We start from the raw sequence: 20093 nt of genomic DNA on the forward strand, positions 1-20093 counted from the left end.
CCCCGGCGGGTCGCAGGGTCACGCCCACAGTCCCCGCAAAACCCACGCGGTTTGGAAGCCGAGAGGCGCCGTGGTGGCAGGGCAGCTGGCTCCCGGGCAGGACTTGCTACGACCGGGGGCGACGCTTTCTACCGCCCCCTTTCGGAAGGAAAGTGAAAGTGGACCCGGGTATTACCCCTGAGCTCTGCTCCCTGATTTTTGCAAAGTGTCGACTGAGCCGCAGGGACTGTGGTGCTTGACCGTCTCCTGGCCGACGTGAGTTGACGTGCCGCGCGGGGCAGCCCGCACTCTCCTGCCCGGCCTGCAGAGGGCGCTCCGGGAAGGCTCCGTCGCGGTGACCGCTCCCAGCACCGGCCGACCTCTCCGAGTCGGGTAAATACGGAGCGATGCGTCGTGCCTGCTCCATCGCAGCACCCGCAGCGTCCGTACCGATGGTGCCGAGTCTGGTCGTGCCTCAGGTCGCGGCCGATGGACGTCCGTTCGCGCAGGTTTGGGGGGCAGCCGCTCGGGCAGAGCTGGCGGAAGCCCACTCCGGAGGGGTCGGGGTCTTGTGCCCGGGTCTTCTGGGTACGCACGCGATGGGGTGTTTCGTCTTACTTTTAAGGAGTAAATGTACTTCACAGAGTACGAGAGTTGCCGCACTCACCTACGGTGTTTGGCGCGTGAATCTGAAAAGAAACTCAGATATGCCCGTCTCCGCGGGTACTCCGGGGACACTGTGTCTGCTGTGAACCGCAGGTGCTCGGAAGGCAGGGCACCGCTGCCTGTCCGCGTGAGAGGGCCCGTCCCGCTCCCCTGCGGCCCCTGCGGCCCCTGCGGCCCCTGCCTTTAGCCCTCCGGGGGCCTGGAGCGCAGGGCAGCTCGCTTTGGCGAGAGCGTGGAAGGGAGTGGGGGGCTTTCTGCATCCTGTCTGAGGTGGGAAAACGTCCGTCCCTCACGTCAGCAGGCGCGGCCCACCAGGCCGGCGGCTCGGCGTCGCTGCGCCCTCCTGGCGTGGGGACCGAGTCTGGCTGTCTCCTGGGCTGGGAGAGAAGCTGGGGGACTCAAAGGTCCCTTGACCTTGGAGCTGGGAATCGGGTCTGGGCCAGCATCCTGCTTCGTCGCCACCACAGGGGTTTGGAAAGGTAACCTGGTGGCTCAGGGTTCCAGGTCCTTGCTCTGGGGAGGCGTCCCCCGGGGCTGACCTCCGGGCTCCAAGGCCACACCTATGAAGGGGCCTGTGGGCAGCGCCGGGGGGCCCGGGCTCCGTCGGATTGGACGGGTAGAAGCAGGCGGCCAGACAACTCCCGGGGTGGGGGCAGGGTCACGCCCAGCCCGTAGCGGGGCCCCGAGAGGAGCGCTGGTTCCCCAGAGTCGAGCCCGTTGCTGCGCCTGTCGACTGCGTTTCAGACACAGACCCACAGGTTCCCGTCCCTCCTGCGGGTCCCTGACGGACTGGGGTCATCAGCACCATGTCGCTGGTGTGGGCACAGAAGGGTGGTCGGCCTTTAGGACAAAGACTGGCTCGTATTCGATGACCCTCCGTCCCTGTTCCCGTCCGCTTGTTCCCAGTTGGACCCCTTTGTCGCGGGCAGGAGGGTGGGCGGGCGGCTGTTGCCAGGAACTCCGTGTGTCCCTCCGCTCCGAGGTCGGTGCCCCGGGGACACGCTCGCTCTCCCTTCCAGTTTCTGTAGGTCTCCTGGCCAGACTCACTGACCACAGTGTCCAGGTCATGCAGCCAACAGGCTGGACGCTGCTTCCTTGACCTTCTCACCACTAGCAGCTCTGCCTCCACTTGACCTTGGCCTCCGGCCCCAGCCACACCTAGGCCTGGGAGTGTCCAACCCCCGCCCTGCCTGTGAAACCCAGCCCCCACCCCCCCCCCCCATCCATCAACTCCAAGGTCACAGGTGTCCCCGCTGGCAGACGCCCCTGCCCCGGGCCGGCCCAGGCCTGTCCTCTGCTCCTGTTCCCCCGAGCTTAGAGGTCATGTCCGTCATCCTCACCACTGCCTTGCTCCCTGCCCTCTCTGAGGCTGGCCCCTCGGGGGGTGCCGGGGACCCCGGCCCTTCCCAGACACGAGTCACACCCTGAGCTGGTGTCCTGCGGCCCACGGTCGCTCCTGTCTCAGGACCGTCCCTCCTGGCCCTGCACCCCTGGCTGCTCTCGCCGCCCAGACCGGGGTTCGGGCGACCCTCCCCAGCACGGCCTTGCCCCGCCTCTCCAGCGGGCACCCTGCTCCGAGTGAACGCCAGCGTCCAGCCAGGCGCCCGAGGGCGGGAAGGGCCGACTCAGTGGGCGTGGAAGCCCCTCGGCCCATGGGGCTCTGCCCCGGCCAGAGGGAAGGCCGCCGCCTCGCTCGAGGGCCGTGGGCTCCAGAGGGAGGCCCTGGGGGCCCACAGGGGGAGGAGGGCGAGGGACACCTGCGTCCAGGTGTGGCCCCTCCTCCTCATCTTCCTCTCTGGAGCCGTCTCCGTCCAGAGCTCCCTGCGTCTTTCCCGAAGACTCGCCCGCTGCTGCGCCTGCCTGGACCCCCGGGGCGGCGGCCCCATCTGCCTCTGACACTCGTCCCATCAGAGGTGCCACCTGCCCTGCCCTGCCCTGCCCTGCCCGCACCCTGAGCCCTCAAGGGGACCCGAGACGGTGCCCCAGGACGACCCCCTCCCGGCGGCCCCCCGCCTCCGGGACTGACCACAGACGCGCCCGAGGCGGTGGCCCCTGTCCGAGTGTCACACCCTCGTCACCCTCAGGATGCATGAGTTCAACTGGGGGCTGCTGTCCTCATTAGAGACTCATTGTGGAGCCTGAAAGAGTGATTATTTTTGCTGATACTCCTTTTCTGCAACGATGATTTAAAAAAAACAAACAAATGCACCACTTCTCTGGTGTGCTGTGAATCCTTAACGAGGACAGTTAAATTTACCCCCGAGAGCAGCAGCGCCCCGTCGCCCCCGCGGGCGGAGGAGGGAAGGGCCGGGCTGCCGGTCCGGAGGCCCCGGGCGGCCACGGCTGGTGCCGGACTCTCTGAGACGGCCGCGCCGGGGGCCGGAGCCTGGGAGCAGCCAGGGGAGGAGGCCCCTGGCCAACGGGAAGGAAGGGGCTGCTTGGGGCCCCGGGACACCCCCTCCCCCTGTGGGGGAACCCCTCCTTCTGGCAGTCTGGGGGCTGGCCATGGTGTCCGACCCAGTGGGGGCGGGGACGGGGAGCAGTGACAGCCGTGAGCAGACCTGCCAGCCCCCTCGGCTGGAATGTGACCCGTTCCCATGTGGCGGTCGGGTGTCCCCCCTTCCCGGGGGAGGGAAGGGAGGCCCCCGAGTGTGGTGGCATCTTGACTGAGCCCAGGCTCGGGGGTGCCCGCGTGACAGTGGGTAGGACGGAGTCTTTCCACCACCGTGTGGTGGCCACGTGGCCCCCTGAGCCTGTCTCTCCTCGGCGGGGACTGGGCCGGCCGTGACTGCGGTGGGCAGGGCTGTGGGGACAGACACGCGGGGGCTGGACCCTGGTGTTGGCGGTCACTTCCGTGGCCTCAGAGCGGCAGCCAGGGGGCCCGCAGCACCGGGGCCGGGGCCGGGCGTGGAAGGAGGGGGGCCACGAGAGGGAGCCACGGGGCGGGGCAGGCCTGGATGGGGGGGGGCTTAGCCCAGGTGGGTGGGGAGGAGCGGCCCCGGGAGCTGGTGGTTGGTCCCAGAATCAGCTGCGTGACCTTGGCCGTGCGGCGCGGCCTCCGGGAGCCTTGGCTTCCTCACCGGCCTGGAGGCTGTCGGGGCCAACAAGCAAACCGGGAACTCGTGTCACAGGCTCCGTCCGCTGAGTCTCACACCCTGGCTGGGGGGCTCCTGCGACACCGGCCCCTCCGCCGGCGGCTGGTCCTGCCGGGCCCGGCGATGCGGCGTCTCCACTCCCGCCGGGTCCGCGGGCTCCTGGAAGCGTGTCCCCGCCCCGCCCCGCCCCTCCTCGCGGCCTGGCCCGGTCTCGCGCCGGGGCTGAGTTCCTGCCGTGGGTGTCGGGCGCCCGAGCAGCACGGCCCTGGCCCCCTTCCCGGCACCTGGCTACCGCCGGGCCGCCTGCTGCCAGGGAGTCCCCCGCCGAGAGGCCGCAAGCGCCACTTCCTGCGCCGCCGCCCGCCCGCCTCCGGCCTGGACAGCTTCCTCCTGGCGGGAGCCGCCCCCAGATGGCGGCCTTTAAACCGTTCCTGCTTGCTGCCCGACCACCTGGGCTTCGGGCAGGCTTGTGCTCCGTCACCGGCCCTCCCGCGGCTCCACGCGGGGCCCCCCGGGAGCCGCTGAGGACCACAGGTTCCGGGGTGACACCTGCGCGGCCCTGACTGTCCCCACCAGCCCGGTCTCTCCTCCACGCAGATGTGGGGAGAGGCCGCAGACAGGCTGGACGGGGGCGGAGGCGGTCGCCCTGGAACCGTGGGCGGGTCGGCGCGTCCTGAGCTCCGCGGCCGACGCGGGCCCGGGCTCCGAGCTGAGTGGGGGGCGGCGCCTGCTGACTGGGGGGGGGGCTGTGCCCTCCCACCGGGAGGTGCTCTCCAGGGGCGTCTGGCGCGTGGAAGGTGCTCAGCAAGCACCTGACGGGGGGACGGGCGACGGATGAGCGAACGGACTAGCAGTCAGGAGGCTGCAGGTGCAATGCTGGGCTTGGGCCGCCTCGGCCGCCGAGGAGAGACCGTCGGGAGGATCCAGCTGGAGGCAGCGGGGAGGGGCGGGGAGGGGGCGCAGGCGGGTGGTGTGGGAGGCAGGGGGACGGGCCCAGGTGCGCAGGAGGCCGCAGGGGGGCCGGTGGGCCAGGGACGCGCTGGAGGCCCACTCGGAGAGGCCAGCAGAGGCCGGAACTCAGGGTCCCCTCCGGAGAGTTCAGCTGTGACCCCTGACGTTATTTTAAGGTGGTGGCTTTTTCGTATTTAATTATGAATGAAATTGCATTTGAGGACGGCGGCCGATGACGGCGTGCGGTTGTGCTGTGTGGGCTGTTTTCAAAATAGCTCGCCCCGGACCTCACTAGGGGCGAGTTCGAGGAGCGTGCAGGCGGACCCGGCCACAGGCCCCTCGCCCCCACGCCCTCGCCGTGGGGTCTCAGCTTCTCCCCGCGGCGGCCAGAGTCTCACTCCTCTGCAGTTAGTTATCCCGGGCCTTCCCAGTGGGTCCCCTTTCCCAGTGCTTGACCTTGGCCACCTGAGGGGAGACCGGTGGGCCCTGCCCGCAGCTCTGTGAGGCCAGGCCAGCCAGGGCAGGCGCGGGGCCCTGCAGCCAGGCCGCCTGGCCTGCTGAGGGGGATGGCCGAGCCACATGGCTGTGTCCCCAGTCTGCAGACTTCCAAATATGGTCAGTGTTTGCAGCAGCACCGCTGCCGCCCCCAAGGACAGTGGACTCCGGCTGGCCCCCCGCCCTTCCCTGGACTCAGCTCGCACCCTCCCCTCAACGGGGTCGGCCCCAGGGAGAAGAGCGGCCGGCTTGGCGGCCAGTGCAAACCCCGGTCAGCCTCTGCGGGGCTGGGACGGGCACGGCACAGCAGGGCTGGCCCCACCTCCTCTCCTGAAATCCCACCGGGCGCGGGCGCGGGCGGGTGGCTGGGTGCTCTGCTCCGGGAGTGAGCCGGTCCCCGGGTGGGGGGCGGGGGGGCTCGCTGGGCTCGGCTCTGCTCCCTGCTGGGCCTCCAGGACGCTGCCCGCCCTCTCTGCTGTCCTGCTGTCCTGCTGTCCGTCCGTCTGTGGGGATGGCGTGAATGACAGACACTAAAGGCAAGGACACACGGCATTCGAGGCCCGCGGCGCCTGGCCGGGCCCCCGCAGGTGCTCAGTAGGTGACAACTGCTCTGCTCTCGACGACGGTGGTGATGGTGCGGTCTGGTGGCCGGGACAGGAGTCCTGGTTCCGTCACGTCCCGAGAGCGTCCGTGCCTCGGTTTCCCCCCACGTCTGTAGGAGGGCAGCTGTGAGGGTCTCCACCCGGCCCCGGCCCCTGGGGGGCACGATTCACGTGCACGGGAGTGTCCGCGGGGGCGGTTTCTCGCCGGGACCCCAGGGTGATCGCTATCGTCTCTGTGCGCCCCCGGGCACGGTGGCCGACCTCGGGGAGCCCCCGTTTCCCCAGATGCGGCGGGGACCCAGGCAGGGCACTCCGTGGGCCCAGGCCCTGCCCCCGCCCTCCGCTGCGGAGCTCCGTAGCTAAGTAACCCTGGCTGGCGCGAGGCTCTGACGCCGGCGCCCGCGGGAGACTTGCGTGTGCCGCCTCCTCGGCTGGGCGACAGCTGTTTCCAGGCAGATGCCGCCCCCGTGCTCGGGAGCAGCGAGCGGCGGGGGGGGGGGGGGGTGTCCCAGATTTAAATTTGGAACGCGCTCAGAAGCACGCCAGCCTCCCGGAGCCCACGGGGCCCACGGGGCCCACGGGCTGGGTGCTCGGCGGGGACAGTGGCCACGCGGTGGGGGCCGGGGCCGGGGCTGGGCTCTCGAAGCCCCAGCTGGGTCGTCCCCGGGCCGCCTGTGCGGTGGGCGCGGCGCAGACTAGGGCACGATGGGCCACGTGGCAGGTCAGCGGAGTGGCAGGGTGGCGCTCTACCCATGGCCCCCTCAGAACACTCAGGTCTGGGGTCCCTGCACCCCAGGACCCCCCACGCCCCGGGCCGGCCTTCCCAGGAGTTCTGCAGGGTCCCTCACCCACCACGCGCCCCTGCTGTGACCCGTGTAGCCACTTGTAGTGGCGGACACCCCCACCTGGAAGTGAGGGCGGTCCTCCCCAGGGGAGGCCCTGCCAGGCCTCTGCCCCTGGGGTAACAGCAGGGGAGGTTGGGGGAGGCAGGGGAAGGTGGAGTGTTTGAGGTGGGCCACCAGGGCCGCCTCTGCCGCAGGGTGACTCCCCATATGTGTCCGCCCCAAGTGCTCTCCCTCTGCCCCAGGTTTTGGGGTAGGACCCTGACTTGGGGTCCCCACAGTGGCCAGCTGATGACCCTGCATGAGGAGGTCACCCAGGGAAGGCAGGCTGGCACCCAGCTAACCCTGCCCAGCCCCTGGCAGGCCGCCACCCCCCTCTGCCCCCGCCCAGGGGTGCCTGCTCTCTAGAGAGAACGTGGGGACCTGTTCAGACCGGGAGGGGGACGGGCCAGCAGTGTCTCCTGCACCCTGAGTAGCCCCAGCCCCCAGCGGCCCCATCTCTGGGGGTCAGGGCCCCGGGGACCCCACACCCACGGGTCACCCTAGCTGTAATTCCTCAGCAGGGGCCACAGGGGACCAGACACAGGTTTCAGGAGAGCCCCGGGGCCACATCGGGGGCTGCAGGCCGACCCCGAGGGGACCCTGCAGGGGCCGGCCGGGCTCTGCCCCTCCTCGCCCCGCCGCTGCGTCCGGGAGGACCTGCCCAGTGGAGGTCGGTGTCCCTGCGGGTCTGAGGGTCCGTCCACCTGCTCAGGCCCCTCCGCGCCCCAGCCGGAACTCTGAGCGGGGAGGGGGATCTCGGTTTCTCAGTGACCACGGACTCAGAGCTGCCTGTGTGCACACAGCCGGGCGGAACGCCTTCCCTCCGTGCGCCGTGTGCGGCCTGTCTCCCACGGGCGCAGTCAGGGCCCCCAGAAGGTTCTGTGAGGAAGGAGGAAGGGCCCGTCGAGGCTGAAGACACACCGTCACCGGAGGACCTCGGGCGCTCGAGCAGCCTCGGGCTCTGTTCCCCGCGGCCTGGGCCTGGAGGTCTCGGTCCCCGCCGGCCCCACGCCCTCCCTTTGCTTCCAGCCCATGTCAGGAAGACTCGAGAAAAAAAAAAAAACACCCAGCACTAAAGACACGGTCTTTGTTTTTGCAGTCGGTGACCCCGGCCATGTCTTTAGCAAGCCGCGGTTCAGCGCGCTGGCATGCGGCAGCCGTTCGGCGGTGGGGAAATCATAAAGCAGATGGAAGCTTTACATTTTTGTTTAGTTTTTAAGAGCAGTTTTTATAACATCGCTTAAAACCATTCTGATGCCTTGCACTGTTTACACTCGGAGCTTTGTAGCGAAGATGTTTACAGTATGGAGAATGTCTTAAGCTATTTTATAGTTATGATATTTAGATAATTGGCAAGAAAAAAATCGTTTGTTGAGATTCAGTGATGTTGGTAATCGCGAAGTAACTTATGAGTCTCAATAAATATGTCCAGTTCGGTGGAAAGTACAAACTCAGTTAAAACAAAACAACACAAGAGGGAATATCTTCGTGGTGAAATCATTTCCTTTTCTTAATCAAAAGATGACAGGCGGGGCCTTAGGAGTCCCATCTGCACGGCCCCCCTGGCCCGCGGTGCCCCTTGGTGAGCGGCAGCCGGGGCCCGGGTCCACGCCACCCTGCCCCGCGCGGGTTCCCGCGGGGCTGCGTGCTAAGGAGCCGTCATCCTTGCCGCCCACCTCCAGCCGGCCCGGGACCCCCCCTTTCCACGGGCAGACTTTTTTTTTTAATGTCAAAGAACTTATGCAGAGCAGGGAGTCGGAACTCCTTTTTTTTTTTAACTGCCCCAAAATGGCATTAATCAAAAACAATAACTCCTTTTAACTTTTCTAAGTGCTCGGAAGGCCAGGGCGACATAAGCTGTGTGTGGGCCGCAAATGTGCAGAGCGCAAACATTTCACAATAAACATGTTTAAATGAAAGTCCTGGCAAGATAGCCCGGGAGATAGTACATGCGGGGTTAATTAACGCACGCTCATAAAAATAAACCTCGCTTTTAAGATTCGACCAATAAAAATCATTAGCATATTTGGATCAGAGGCCTTTGTGTGTACGTGAACTTCTCCACGGTGAGCTGTCCCTCCCAACGCCTGGAGACAGACGGCAGTTCAAGTTCAAACCTCCCGGCCGCCTGCTGTTCGCCTCCAGCGCGGAGGTGTGGCGATGGGTTCCGGCTCTGTCTCTTCTACCTGCGACGCACCTCCTGGCGATGGGACCGACTTCGTCGTGTTCGACGTGCAACGCACAGTTGGACGGTCAGAAACACGCTCGGTTGCGTGGAAATACCTATCGGCCCACAGCACTCGGCGTTTGACTTGCACTGTCGTCAAATTCCTAGAGCGCATTATTTTTACTCCAAGATGTTTATTTTTTTTTGCTATCTTTTTTTTTATTTTTAGAGAGGGAAGGGAGGGAGAAAGAGAGAGAGAGAGAAACATGAATGTGTGGTTGCTGGGGGCCGTGGCCTGCAATCCAGGCATGTGCCCTGACTGGGAATCGAACCTGTGACACTTTGGTTCGCAGCCCGTGCTCAATCCACTGAGCTACACCAGTCAGGTATTTTTGCTATCTTAAATCGAATCATTTTGGCCTATTCATGAATGCTATCTTAAAAAAAATACTTCCTTGCCCTGGCTAAATCTAAAAAAATACTTCCTTGGAATCGTCCATTCCAACCGCTGTGGACTTCAGGTCGGGGACGGGGCCGTGCTCTGCGGCTCGCTGCCCTCCCAGCCCAGATGCGGCGGAGACGGCGCTGGCCTCGCCTTGTGCCTTTCGGACGGGCAGGGGCCGTCTGCTACCAAGGCCCCCTCGGTCGGTGCGCGGCCGTCGGCCAAACCGGGCCCGTGTGAAAGGGACCGAGGTCGCAACCCCCCGAGTCAGGGGTGAGCGGCGAGTTCGGAGACCATGGGGTTCTGCACCTCCGACCGCGCCTCGTCTCGGATCCTCAGGAAAATAAAAACGCCCGGGCAAAAATTACTGAGGAGAAGACTCCAGCTCGAGTTTAATTTCACCCAAGTTTATTGGCGGCTTACTTTGAACTAATGTGCAATAAAGTTGCCAAGAAGAACAATAGGAAGAAATGAGAAACACTGGATTTTGCGGTGCTTTCCCCTGTTTGTTTTAATAAAGACTGGAGAGCAGTGAACACCTGAATCGGTGGGTGATTCGGGTTTCGGGGAGGCCGTGCCCCCGCACCTGCTGTGATGAGACCGCTCACGGAAGGGCAGCCCGGGCCCCGGGGTCCCCCGCTCCTGGGGTCCCCCGCTCCTGGGGCGCCTGGGTGAACCCTCTGGTGGCGGCATCCCTCACCCTGCACCTCGGGGGGCGAGACGAGCGTCCGCTCCCGAGAAAGTGCCTTTCCCGTGAGTGTTTCTGGAGAAGGGCTCGCAAGTCCCCGGGATCCAGCGCTTTATAAACACTCTGTGTCTTCCTGCCCTCGCCGTGCGCCCGAGACTCAACAACATCGCCTGTTTTAGAGGGCGCCTGTTTATGGCTGCACAGCGAACCACTCTGTGTGTGTGTGTGGGGGGGGGGGCGGGGGGGTTTGTCCAGAAGCTGCACCTAGTGAATCCCGGGGCAGGGGCGGGTCCCTGTAACACCCGTCCCAGCTCTGGGTGCCGAGGCTGCTGAGCTGTCAGTCCCCCTGCCCTGGCGCTGGGGGCTGGGCCTGGGGCGGCCTGCAGGGGGGCTGATGTCCATCTGGGGACAAGGTGGGGGCGGCGCTGAGCACAGACGCCTGCCGCCCAGTCCCAGGTGGCCCCGGGCCTCTGGGCAATGGGATTAAGGTCCACCGGACCCTGGAGGGAGCACCTTTCCTGGTGTACGTGAGGCACAGGTGAGCACCCGCGGGTGGGCCCGGGGGTGCCGGGCTGGGAGACCACAGCTCCCGGAGCTTAGAGAGGCCGCGCTGCTCCGCACGCACCAGGAAGGAGACGCACCGCTGTCCCCGAGCCAGTCCCACCCGCGGACGCTGGGCGGGACCTGGGGAAGCAGCCGGGGGCCCCCCACCCCCAGGGGCAGCAAGTGACCTGACACCGTGTCGGGCCTTTTCCAGGTGACGCGTGGAGGTGACCGTGGGGACGAGCGCAGGCTAAGTGGGGGACGGGAGCCGAGGCCGGGTGGGGAGGGAGTGCCGGGGGCACCCCCGGGCCGTCCCGTGGGCAGGACTGGGACGCGGTTGTGGCCCACCCCAGCTGCCACCCTCCCGGGCGCCGGGCACGCTGCCTCAGTCCCCCCGCTCGGTGCCGGCTCCGCACCTCCCGTCCTGGGGTCGTGGGTGCTCGAGTCCGCCCCCGCACGGGCGCTGCCACGCTCTGGAAGCTGCGTGTGGAGTGAGCCCCTCCCCCGGGCCGTGCGTTGGCCAAGACGGGGCTTGGGGTGGCCTCAAGGGTACAGGTTCCCCATGGCCAGGAGGTCATTGGGAGACCCCTGGGCCCCGTCCCCCGGGGATGAAGAATAGTGGGGAGAGATGGGGCTTGAAGGGGAGACAGTGAGCGAAGGGCAGAGCCGGGCAAGGGCCAGGCTGCTGGGCTCAGCCCGCCACCTGGACCCTGGGCCACCCCGCGGGCCTGGTTCAGACACGGACTAGACGGCCGCTCGGGCCTGCTCCTCCTGCTGGCTCCTCTCTTCGCAGAGAAGCCCCAGCCACAGCTACGTGCCAGGCACACCGTCTCATCAAACTAATTAATCATTAATTAATGAGCTCGCTTAATTAATTAATCATTAATTAATGTGCTCACTTAATTTAATTGATTCTTGCGACAGCCTTGTGCGGTGGGTACGGCTGTCCGCCCCGTTTTCCTGGTGAGGAAACTGAGGCTCAGACAGGAGGTTCCGGGCGCGGGTCCGTGGTCAGACTCGGGGTGGGGGAGGGGACGCGCTCTGCCCAGGCCCCTCCCTCCGAGTCGAAGTTGGGGTGCTGGGCACCCCGCCGCATGCGGTCTCCGCCAGGCTCTGGGGCGCCTTCAGATCCGACTCGGCCGGGCCCCCTCCCTGTGCCGCAGTGAGGTGTGGGTCTCACCCACTTAGACGGGAAATAAATACCGTTTTTCATTTAACGGTTTGTTAGATGAGATTTTTATGTGAACCACATGGATTCAAGGAAACCCGTGAGACCATTCCAAGACGCATCCCAGCCCGCTGACGGCACCGGTGCGAGCAGACGCGGTGACGGGGCGCGGGTGCCTTCCACGCGCGTGGCTGACGTTCGGCCGTGGGGGCCCCCAGCCCCGTCCAGGGCGGAGCGGCGGGAAGTGGAGACGGTTCAGAGGAGTCCCCGCCTTCCTCCCGGGGGACGCGCTCCAGCGGGGTCTCCGGCAGTTCCTTTGGGGGCGGGGGGGGCGGGGGTCGGAGCTCTCGCTCCTCCGACCTGCGTCCAGGGCGGCCCTCCTGGCCCACGCCCGCGGCCAGAGGTGCGGCCGCTGCGGTCCTCCTTGGGGGTCTCGCCTGGGCCTGGGTCCGCCCGCCTCAGAGGGCACCCCCTCCCACTTGGAGTGGACGGCAGGGCTGGGGTGGGACAGCAGGGGACTCACGGGCTGGAAGGCGGTCCGGGCGGGTGGCGTCTGTGTCGTCCCGGTGAGCAGGCAGCGGGGACAGGCCCGGGGCTGGCCACCGCCACGTGGACCGCCAGGTCCAGGGCGTGCCCCTGTCCCCCACAGTCCGCCGGTTCTCAGACTGGCTGCCACCGGCCCCCGGGGTGCAAGGAGACCCGCTGGGAGCTCCCCGCCGTCGCCGTGGCTGCAGAAATCGTGCTTTTGTCCTTGGGGAGGAGCTGCTGGGAGCCGCTGCGAAACCCTGGCGCTGGCCCGAGTTCTTGGTTCTGGAGACATGACACCAGGTTCCAGGGAAGAGCGGAGAATCGCCGAGATGCGTCCGGGCGGCCGTCGTGAGTAGGAGCCGCCCGGTAGAGGGGACGAGAAACACGCTTGGAAGGCGCCGGGTGAGCTCCCAGGTCCAGTCCCCGCGGCAGGCAGCCTGGCCACCAGCACTCCTGGAGAGACGGGGTCCAGCTGGGAGAGCTGGAAGTCCAGCTGGGAGAGATGGAAGTCCACCTGGAGAGCTGGAGTCCACCTGGGAGAGATGGAAGTCCACCTGGAGAGATGGAAGTCCACCTGGAGAGCCGGAGTCCAGCTGGGAGAGCCGGAAGTCCAGCTGGGAGAGATGGAAGTCCACCTGGAGAGCCGGAAGTCCACCTGGGAGAGACAGAAGTCCACCTGGAGAGCCGGAGTCCAGCTGGGAGAGCCGGAAGTCCACCTGGGAGAGCTGGAGTCCACCTGGGAGAGATGGAGTCCACCTGGAGAGATGGAAGTCCACCTGGAGAGCCGGAGTCCAGCTGGGAGAGCCGGAAGTCCAGCTGGGAGAGCTGGAAGTCCACCTGGAGAGCTGGAGTCCACCTGGAGAGCCGGAAGTCCAGCTGGGGGAAGCTGTGCACAGGAAGGGGCCCGGAACCCACGGGGCACCGGTGCTCGGGGTGCCACACAGTGGTGGTCGCTGACAGTCGAGAGGAGACGGGGCACCAGCCCTGAGCTGAGCACCGTCAGATGCAGGACCTCCATCCCGAAAGAGGAGACGCGACTGGCCCCTCGGTGGCGACGGGACTTCTCAGCGTCAGAGCCGGGCTTCCTGGGCTCTGGGCTCGGGGCTGTGCGGCCAACGGCCTTGGCCCCCACCTCCCGGGGAGGGCCCGTCCGGGCGCGGCGGGCGCAGGGCCGCACCGAGCCAGGGGTCTGAGGTTCCGGCAGGAGGCGGAGTGTTCGTGCGCCTGTGCCTGAGTCGGCGGGGGTGGGACCCTGCAGGACCCTGCCGGCCGCCCCGCGGGGCTCTCCAGGAGTCTGTGTCCTCCGGGACGCGGGAGGAGCCACACGGGTGACCACACACTGGACGATGATCAAGGCCTCGCTCAGCCTTTCTCCTCTCCTGCCTTATGCCCACCCGGTCGGCGGGCGCGCTGGGGACGGGCGTGTCCACGCTCGCTGAGACGTGCCGGCGGCGTTCTTCCAGGCGTCCGCCGGGCACCGCTTCCGTTCGCCAGCGTGTCAGGCACTGTTCCCCGGCGCCTTTGCATCTGCGCGTCCGTTCACGGATTCACTGCGTTTCCGACCTGTCCGGTCGGCAGTCCGTCCCGCACCCACCGTCCACGCGTGCCTCCCCGTGTCCCTTCAGTTATCCGTCGGTGTGCACGCGTGTGCGTCTGTTAGTCATTCACGTACTTCACTCGTTCACAAACCAAACCCTCGAGGTCAGTGAGAGCCGCTGGAGCAGGTGAAGGAGTCGGCCGTGACCCAGGTCGACCCAGGCGTCATCACTGGGTGGGGACTCATGAAGGCGGACAGACAGGCCCAGGGTCCCTGAGGGACGACTGTCAGCCTGTGAGAGGTGCGGGCTGCACCCACAGGCTGCGCCCACGGGCTGCGACTGGGCGGTCCCAATGTCACCGTGGGCTGGGGACTCAAGTCCTCCCTCCCCCAATTTCCCGCATTGCCTGGGAGTTCTTGGGCCCCCCTAGGCCTCCTCGATAAGTCTTGTGACCCCAAGCCGTTCTTGGGTGGCTCCCATAAAAAGCAGGAGACGTCAAGTGCAGGGACCGGGGCTGCGGGGTGACAGGGCGGGAAGGAGGGGCCATCGGTCATGATGACATGTGAGCGGCAGCCGTGGTGTGGGCGGGAGACACAGGGACCGGCGTGGCGGGAAGGAGAAACTGCCCAGGGAGGCCGAGAACGAGCGTTCCGTCCTCGTCCCCCTCCCCCTCGAGGGGTCCCCCACCCACTGTCTGTGTTTGATCCTCGTCGTCCTGCGGTCCCCGAGGGCCAGGCGGGCAGTGCTGCGGGGCAGGGCGCGCGGCCGCGGCTCTGCGTGTGGAAGCGCAGACACTGCACCCCCTCCCCCGCCCCCGTCCCCGGGCAGGCAAGGCCTCCCCCGCAGCGGCCACCTCGACTGCAGCCAGGCCGCGCCGCCGCGCTCGGGCAGGAAGTTCTGCGGGGAGGACCCGCCTCAGCCCGCGCACTTGGCGGCGAGAACAGCTCCGCCTGGAGCTCCCGGCTGCCGCCAGGGCTGAGGTCACAGGGCCGCCATGCGGCCCACCTCGGTTTATAGCGACCGTGCTCTGCCTGACCTTCGACCGACCTTCCCGGGCACGACTCCTCACGCAGCTGCGTGCACGTCCGGCCGGACGGCCGTGGTTAGAAAGCGTTGGCCGCGAGGGCCCCTCCCGCAGTTGAGCCTCGTCTCGCGGTCCCCCCCCTCGCTGGCCGGGCGGCACCTGTCGGCTCCGACGCCCGACACTCCATGCGGCAGCCCGGAGGCCGCTGGACACACCTGCCTCCCCCCTTCACACTGTAGGTGACCCGCAAGGTTTCCCCCCAAGGAGCCCCCGCGGGGGCTGCTTACCCGAGTATCAGAGCCCCGCCCCCGCGGAGTGTCAGCTCACGGCCCACCCCAGGAGTGCTCGCTCGCTCGCTGTGCCCGGTCCCCTAGGCGACGACGCGGGGCCATGAGAGGGGCCACAGGAGCAGGGGGACACGCGGGCAGGCAGGGCCGCCCGGCGCGCCCGTCCCTCGGTCCCCGGGCCTGTCCCGCCCTCACCGCCCAAACGCCCTGTGGCTCACGGCCGCACCCGATGGAAAACACACGGCTGTAAACACCCAGGGCAGCCAGCAGTGTGGCGCGCGCGATATTAATTTCTCCTCTGGTTTATTTGTGAAGGAGTCCACCGTATAAATCACTGGAGCCACCAAGACAGAAAGGGAAATGTCATGTCCAAACGGAGCGGTGGTGTGTGTTCCCACTAGAACCGAAGGGTGTGCAGCTGGGCTGGTCCGAGGCTCCTGCTGCGGGGACCGGCTACTGTGGGCGCCCCGCTCCGGGCTACTCGGCGTGCTCCGGGCGTCAGCCCTCCCCCCCACCCGCCGCCGTCCTGGACGGCACGCAGCACCCACCGGCACGTGTCCGCCGAGAGCCCGGTGTCGGCCGGACAGTCCCCTCCGAACGCCGTCTCTCCCGACGTCTTTAATTAACAACCGTTTCTGACCCGGGCCGGTTGCAAGAGTTGCTCTTCTCTCCTGCTAAATTACGTCTAATGAACATATTTGCATGTTATCAGATACAGCCATATATCATTTCAAATTTCGGCGTTTAAGCCTGCATCCCTCACAACAGCTTTTGTGGATTAGTAAGCAGGTGAAATCAAAAATCTCATTTCATATCTGACATTAATAACTTTCAGGGGAATGAGCATTGGCATTTATGTCTGGGCCAGATCGAGCCTCGCGTCCTGGAAGCCCAAGGGCAGCAGACAAACCTCCTCGCCAGATAGGAAAATAAATCATGCATAATGCAGAATTTCTACCTTACATGTTAATTAATGTGTGCAATCAATTACTGATGTTACAATATGAGCAAGAAACTGGTGGGGAATGGGGCAATAAAAAATACCTATAGATTTATCTGCTTCTTTTTTCTATTTAAACAAATAGTCTTCAAGCCTGTGAATGCTGTGTTGAGACATGCTCTGAATAATAAGCATCATAAAATCTAATCAGATTTATAAGAGGAATTGATTGTTGTGGCAGGAAGAGAGGGTGGAAAATAAGCTGGAATTTAAGTGTTAATTTTTATGCTAATCCACAGTGGCTTCATATGAAGCAATTTTGTTCTGTGCCACAAATATAAAATTGTCCCTTGCAGAGAAATGTCAGCTTGCTAGACCTGAAAGCAGTAATTTATTAGGTATGTTTCTATTAGTATGTGTCAGAGTTGTTAGCAGGCTATACACACAATGGTGCTTCATACTTATCCTCCAAGTCTCAGAATGCTTCAGCTCAGTGGCTGGAACGCAGGGGCATTAATACATTATCATATGCGGGGTGGTCCGTGCCCTGTGGACAAAGGGCTATTTAATACAATTTAATGTCATTCTGAGAAGAAGTGGAAAAATAAAGACGGGGAATAAAACGGCATCTGTGTGTTTCCCAGCGCACTCATGCACAAACCCTGCGTTTAAGAGGTATGACATTTCTGCCAAGAAAGAAGAATAAAACTGGGCCATTTTTTTCCCTTCTAACCTGTTCCCCACTGCAGTCTTCTCTAAATGCTATTAAGTGATCGATTTACACGGCCCCGTGATGATGTCATCCGTAAGCAGGGGAATGCGGAAGGCAGCAGAATCCTCGTGACAGTGACCTTGTTTCGGGGTCCTCCGGCCCCCGGCGGCCTCGCTCCCGGGATGCGGTGTCAGGGAACGGACTTTCTGGACACTCTGGAGCTACCGGGGAGTGAATTAGCAGAGTTGAGGGTTCTGATGCAATTCACATATAGGTCAATTACATGCGCCAACATCTGCTGTCACCGTCATTTGCATGCGGCATTCATATGTTAATGACGCCTCTTTCTACTCAAGTAATATATTTAAAAAACAAGATTTGCATATCGGTTCGGATCGGTGTGGTAGGAGCCATGTATCCTGCTCTCCTTCCCGGGGTGGTGTTTTTTAGGGGCGCCGCCCCGAGTGATGGCGGCTATATTTGAGCCCGGCTCTGATTTATACGAGAACCCCTTCGGTTGGGGGGCGCTTCCATTCTAAAGCCGCTTACGGCTTTATAAATCAATAATGACACAGATGGACTGGTGATAATCTATTTAGAATGCCTGATAGCAAATATTGTTGCACAGATGATTAGAGTGGCAACTGTTTCAGCACAGACCTTCCTCTCCCTTTGCAAATGGTAAGTTTGAACCAGAAAAGAAAAAAAAAAGGAAAGGAAAGGAAAGAAAGAAAAAGTGCTGGTGCACGGACCCGGCGTCCGGACACCCCCGCGCTGGGTCTGGACGGCCAAGGAGGGAGCAGGGCGGATGAACAAAGGGGCCCCTTGCGCCTGCCGCTGCAATCGCATCCACCCCCTCGTCTTTAACAAAACAGGACCCCTTAATGGAATTGTGTCTTCAGGTGTGAATAGCATTAGAAGCCGCTCCGGCTCTCCTTTTTGCCCCGGTGCAGCGCAAGGAGGGAGAAAAATAAAGTGGAGGTTGTCAGAAGTGGCAGCTGCTTGGAATCCTGATAAATATAAGCTTTTATTGATCGGATGAAAATGAAAGATCCCAGGGCTAGGCAGTATTTAGCTTCTTGTCTGCGGCATATCACCCGTGGCCTTGCGTGGGGATAGGCTTTCACTCTCACGCGCCGGCTTTGATTTCATCTTTAACCTTTTCCGCTGAATTTCCTTGACCTCCGCGTGTGGCTGTGATTTCGTGAATCTGTTACATTTCACTTTACCCTGTGGCTTTCTCTATGTTCTTTTGTCGCAGGGACCCCGGGGCGCCCGCCTGGCCCTCCGTCAGCGCCTGCACCAGCGGCCCCTTCCCGGGCCCTCTCAGCGGACGGACTCTCCTGACGACACTATGCAGCTCACCTGCTAAGGTAAGACTTCCGGCGCCAGAACTGGCCGCCCCGCACGCAGCCCGGTGCTTCCTGGTCTGTCTCCTCCGCCCGCCACAAATTCCAACCCAGGAGCCCTGGCCCCCAGCCCCACCCCTGCCTCCTCAGGGGGGCGTCCTCCCGCTGGGCCAGCGCTGGGCCGGGGCGGGGCAGGGCTTCTGCCCGCCGGGGACGGGGGGGGGGTGGTGCCCCTGCTGTGGGGTGCAGAGGGAACAAAGGGACGGTGGGGAAATGCCCCCTTCTCAAGGCTTCTCCGGTTTTCTGCCGGGATCAGTCAGAGGCTTCGGTGCCCAGGCCCGAGGTGCCACTCACGTGTTCCGCTTCCCAGAAAGTGCCGGTGCTATTTGGAGTAGTTTTGATACAACCGAATCAAAGTGGAGATTTGAAATAGCTTTTCTGAAAGCCCGAGCCGAAGCCATAAATTATTCCGCACCACGATTCTCTCTGATAGTGAACTGTGCCCACCTCTCCGCCTGGCACCGCTGACGTGTGGAAAAGGGGGGCTGGGGAGGAGAACGAAGCGTTTAAATCCGGGGTGCCCAGGGCCTCGGCCCGGCGTGCAGGCCAGGCGATAGAGGACCCCACCACTTAGGCTCCCGCAGGTATCCCGCGATCTGGGCTGTTATTAGCGACGGCCCGGGCGCAGGGTTCCGGCGGGAAGGGCGAGGAAAAAGGCAGGAAAAGCCATCACATGGCCTGCGAGGGCCCGGGCGCTGGGGCGCCGCTGCCCGGCGGGCGCTCGTGGGAGGAAACGTCGGTAGCACGCACGGGGGACGTCCCCCTCCTCCTTCACCCCGGTTATTCGGGTTGGAAAGTGTCGATTTCACACCGCGGCGGTGTTCTCGCGGCGGGCGCGCCTGCGTCTCGGAGAGCAGTGTCGTGGCCTCGGGGCGCACGCACGGGCTCCTCAGGGACGCGGCCGCCCACGGGCTCCGGGCGGAGGCTCCCCGCAGGAGCTGCTGGCGGGTCCCCTCCCTGGCACGTCGCAGGCAGAACGCTTTTCGGCTCCGGAGCTGTTTGCTTGGGAAAACAAGCGTGCGGTTGCCAGTAAGGTTTAGACTTTGCCTGGCAGATACAGGAACGTCTGCGAAGAATATTTTCCCTCTTGGGAGGCAAAACACAGATGGGGGAGTGAGGAGCCTCGCAGAGCTGCGCTGCTACATTGGCGGCGGGGATGCTGCCGCGCCGATGCTCACGGCTTGGGAAGGCCGGGCTCAGCCGTCCGCACCCACGGCCGCGGGCAGGGCCGGGGCGAGGCTGGCCTCCGGGTGGGGTGCGCCGGCCGGCTCGCCCTGGAGGGATGCCGGCTCCGTCCTCCCGTGTGGGGAGAGGAGGCCCGGCGAAGGAGCTGCCGTGGTCCCTGGACCCACGTTGGACGGGCAAGGGTGCCAGGGCCCTGTGTGACTGGGGGGGACGCTGTCGGGGCAGCAGGTGCGACTGAGACAGTGTCCCGTGCCAGGGGCGGAGACGCAAGGACACACTGACAGGGGTCTCGCCCGGCTCTCCGCTGTGAGACCTGCGCAGTGAGGAGTGAATGGCCGCAGAGATGACCGGGAACAGAGCTGCAGTGTCCCCGGGGTCGGCCTCAGGGAGGCGGGGGTCCTTCCTGTTCGGGGAACGGGTACCTCGCTGTGGTCTGGGGTCGGGGGTGCTGTACGCAGGACCAGAGCGTCAGGTCCCAGAGCAAGCTCTGTGCCCTGGAGACGGGGAAAGGGGACGGACGGGTCTCCGAGACGGGGGCAGCCCGTGGGCACCGTCCTCCCCGCCTCTCGCGGCCCCGCCAGCCCCGCCTGCGCCCGGGTCCCCAGCATCTGAGGCTGCGGCGAGGGGAGCCGCCGAGCATTCCTGGACCCGGGGCCCTTGCGCTCGGCCGCCCCACCGTGCCCGCCCAAGGCTTCGACGCGGACGCCCGACCTTTCCGAGTCCTGTGGACGCCGACGCCACACGCGTGCGGCTTCGGGATGCCCCGGAGCCCTGTCACGGGCCCAGGCGC

At 64.6% G+C, this 20093-nt stretch overlaps 1 protein-coding gene across 1 annotated transcript in view; it reads left to right on the forward strand.

The window, feature by feature from the left end:
* Window positions 1-20093, forward strand: part of ZNF536 (zinc finger protein 536) — a 312709-nt gene that overhangs the window by 78035 nt on the left and 214581 nt on the right. The window contains exon 3 of the mRNA XM_045818413.1: window positions 17971-18082. The gene's annotated coding sequence lies outside the window, so the exon portion shown is untranslated. The remainder of the gene's footprint in view (window positions 1-17970; window positions 18083-20093) is intronic.

Source organism: Phyllostomus hastatus, unplaced genomic scaffold (assembly GCF_019186645.2).
Source record: "Phyllostomus hastatus isolate PE091 unplaced genomic scaffold, TTU_PhHast_1.1 phas_scaffold_345, whole genome shotgun sequence".
NCBI lineage: Eukaryota > Metazoa > Chordata > Mammalia > Chiroptera > Phyllostomidae > Phyllostomus > Phyllostomus hastatus.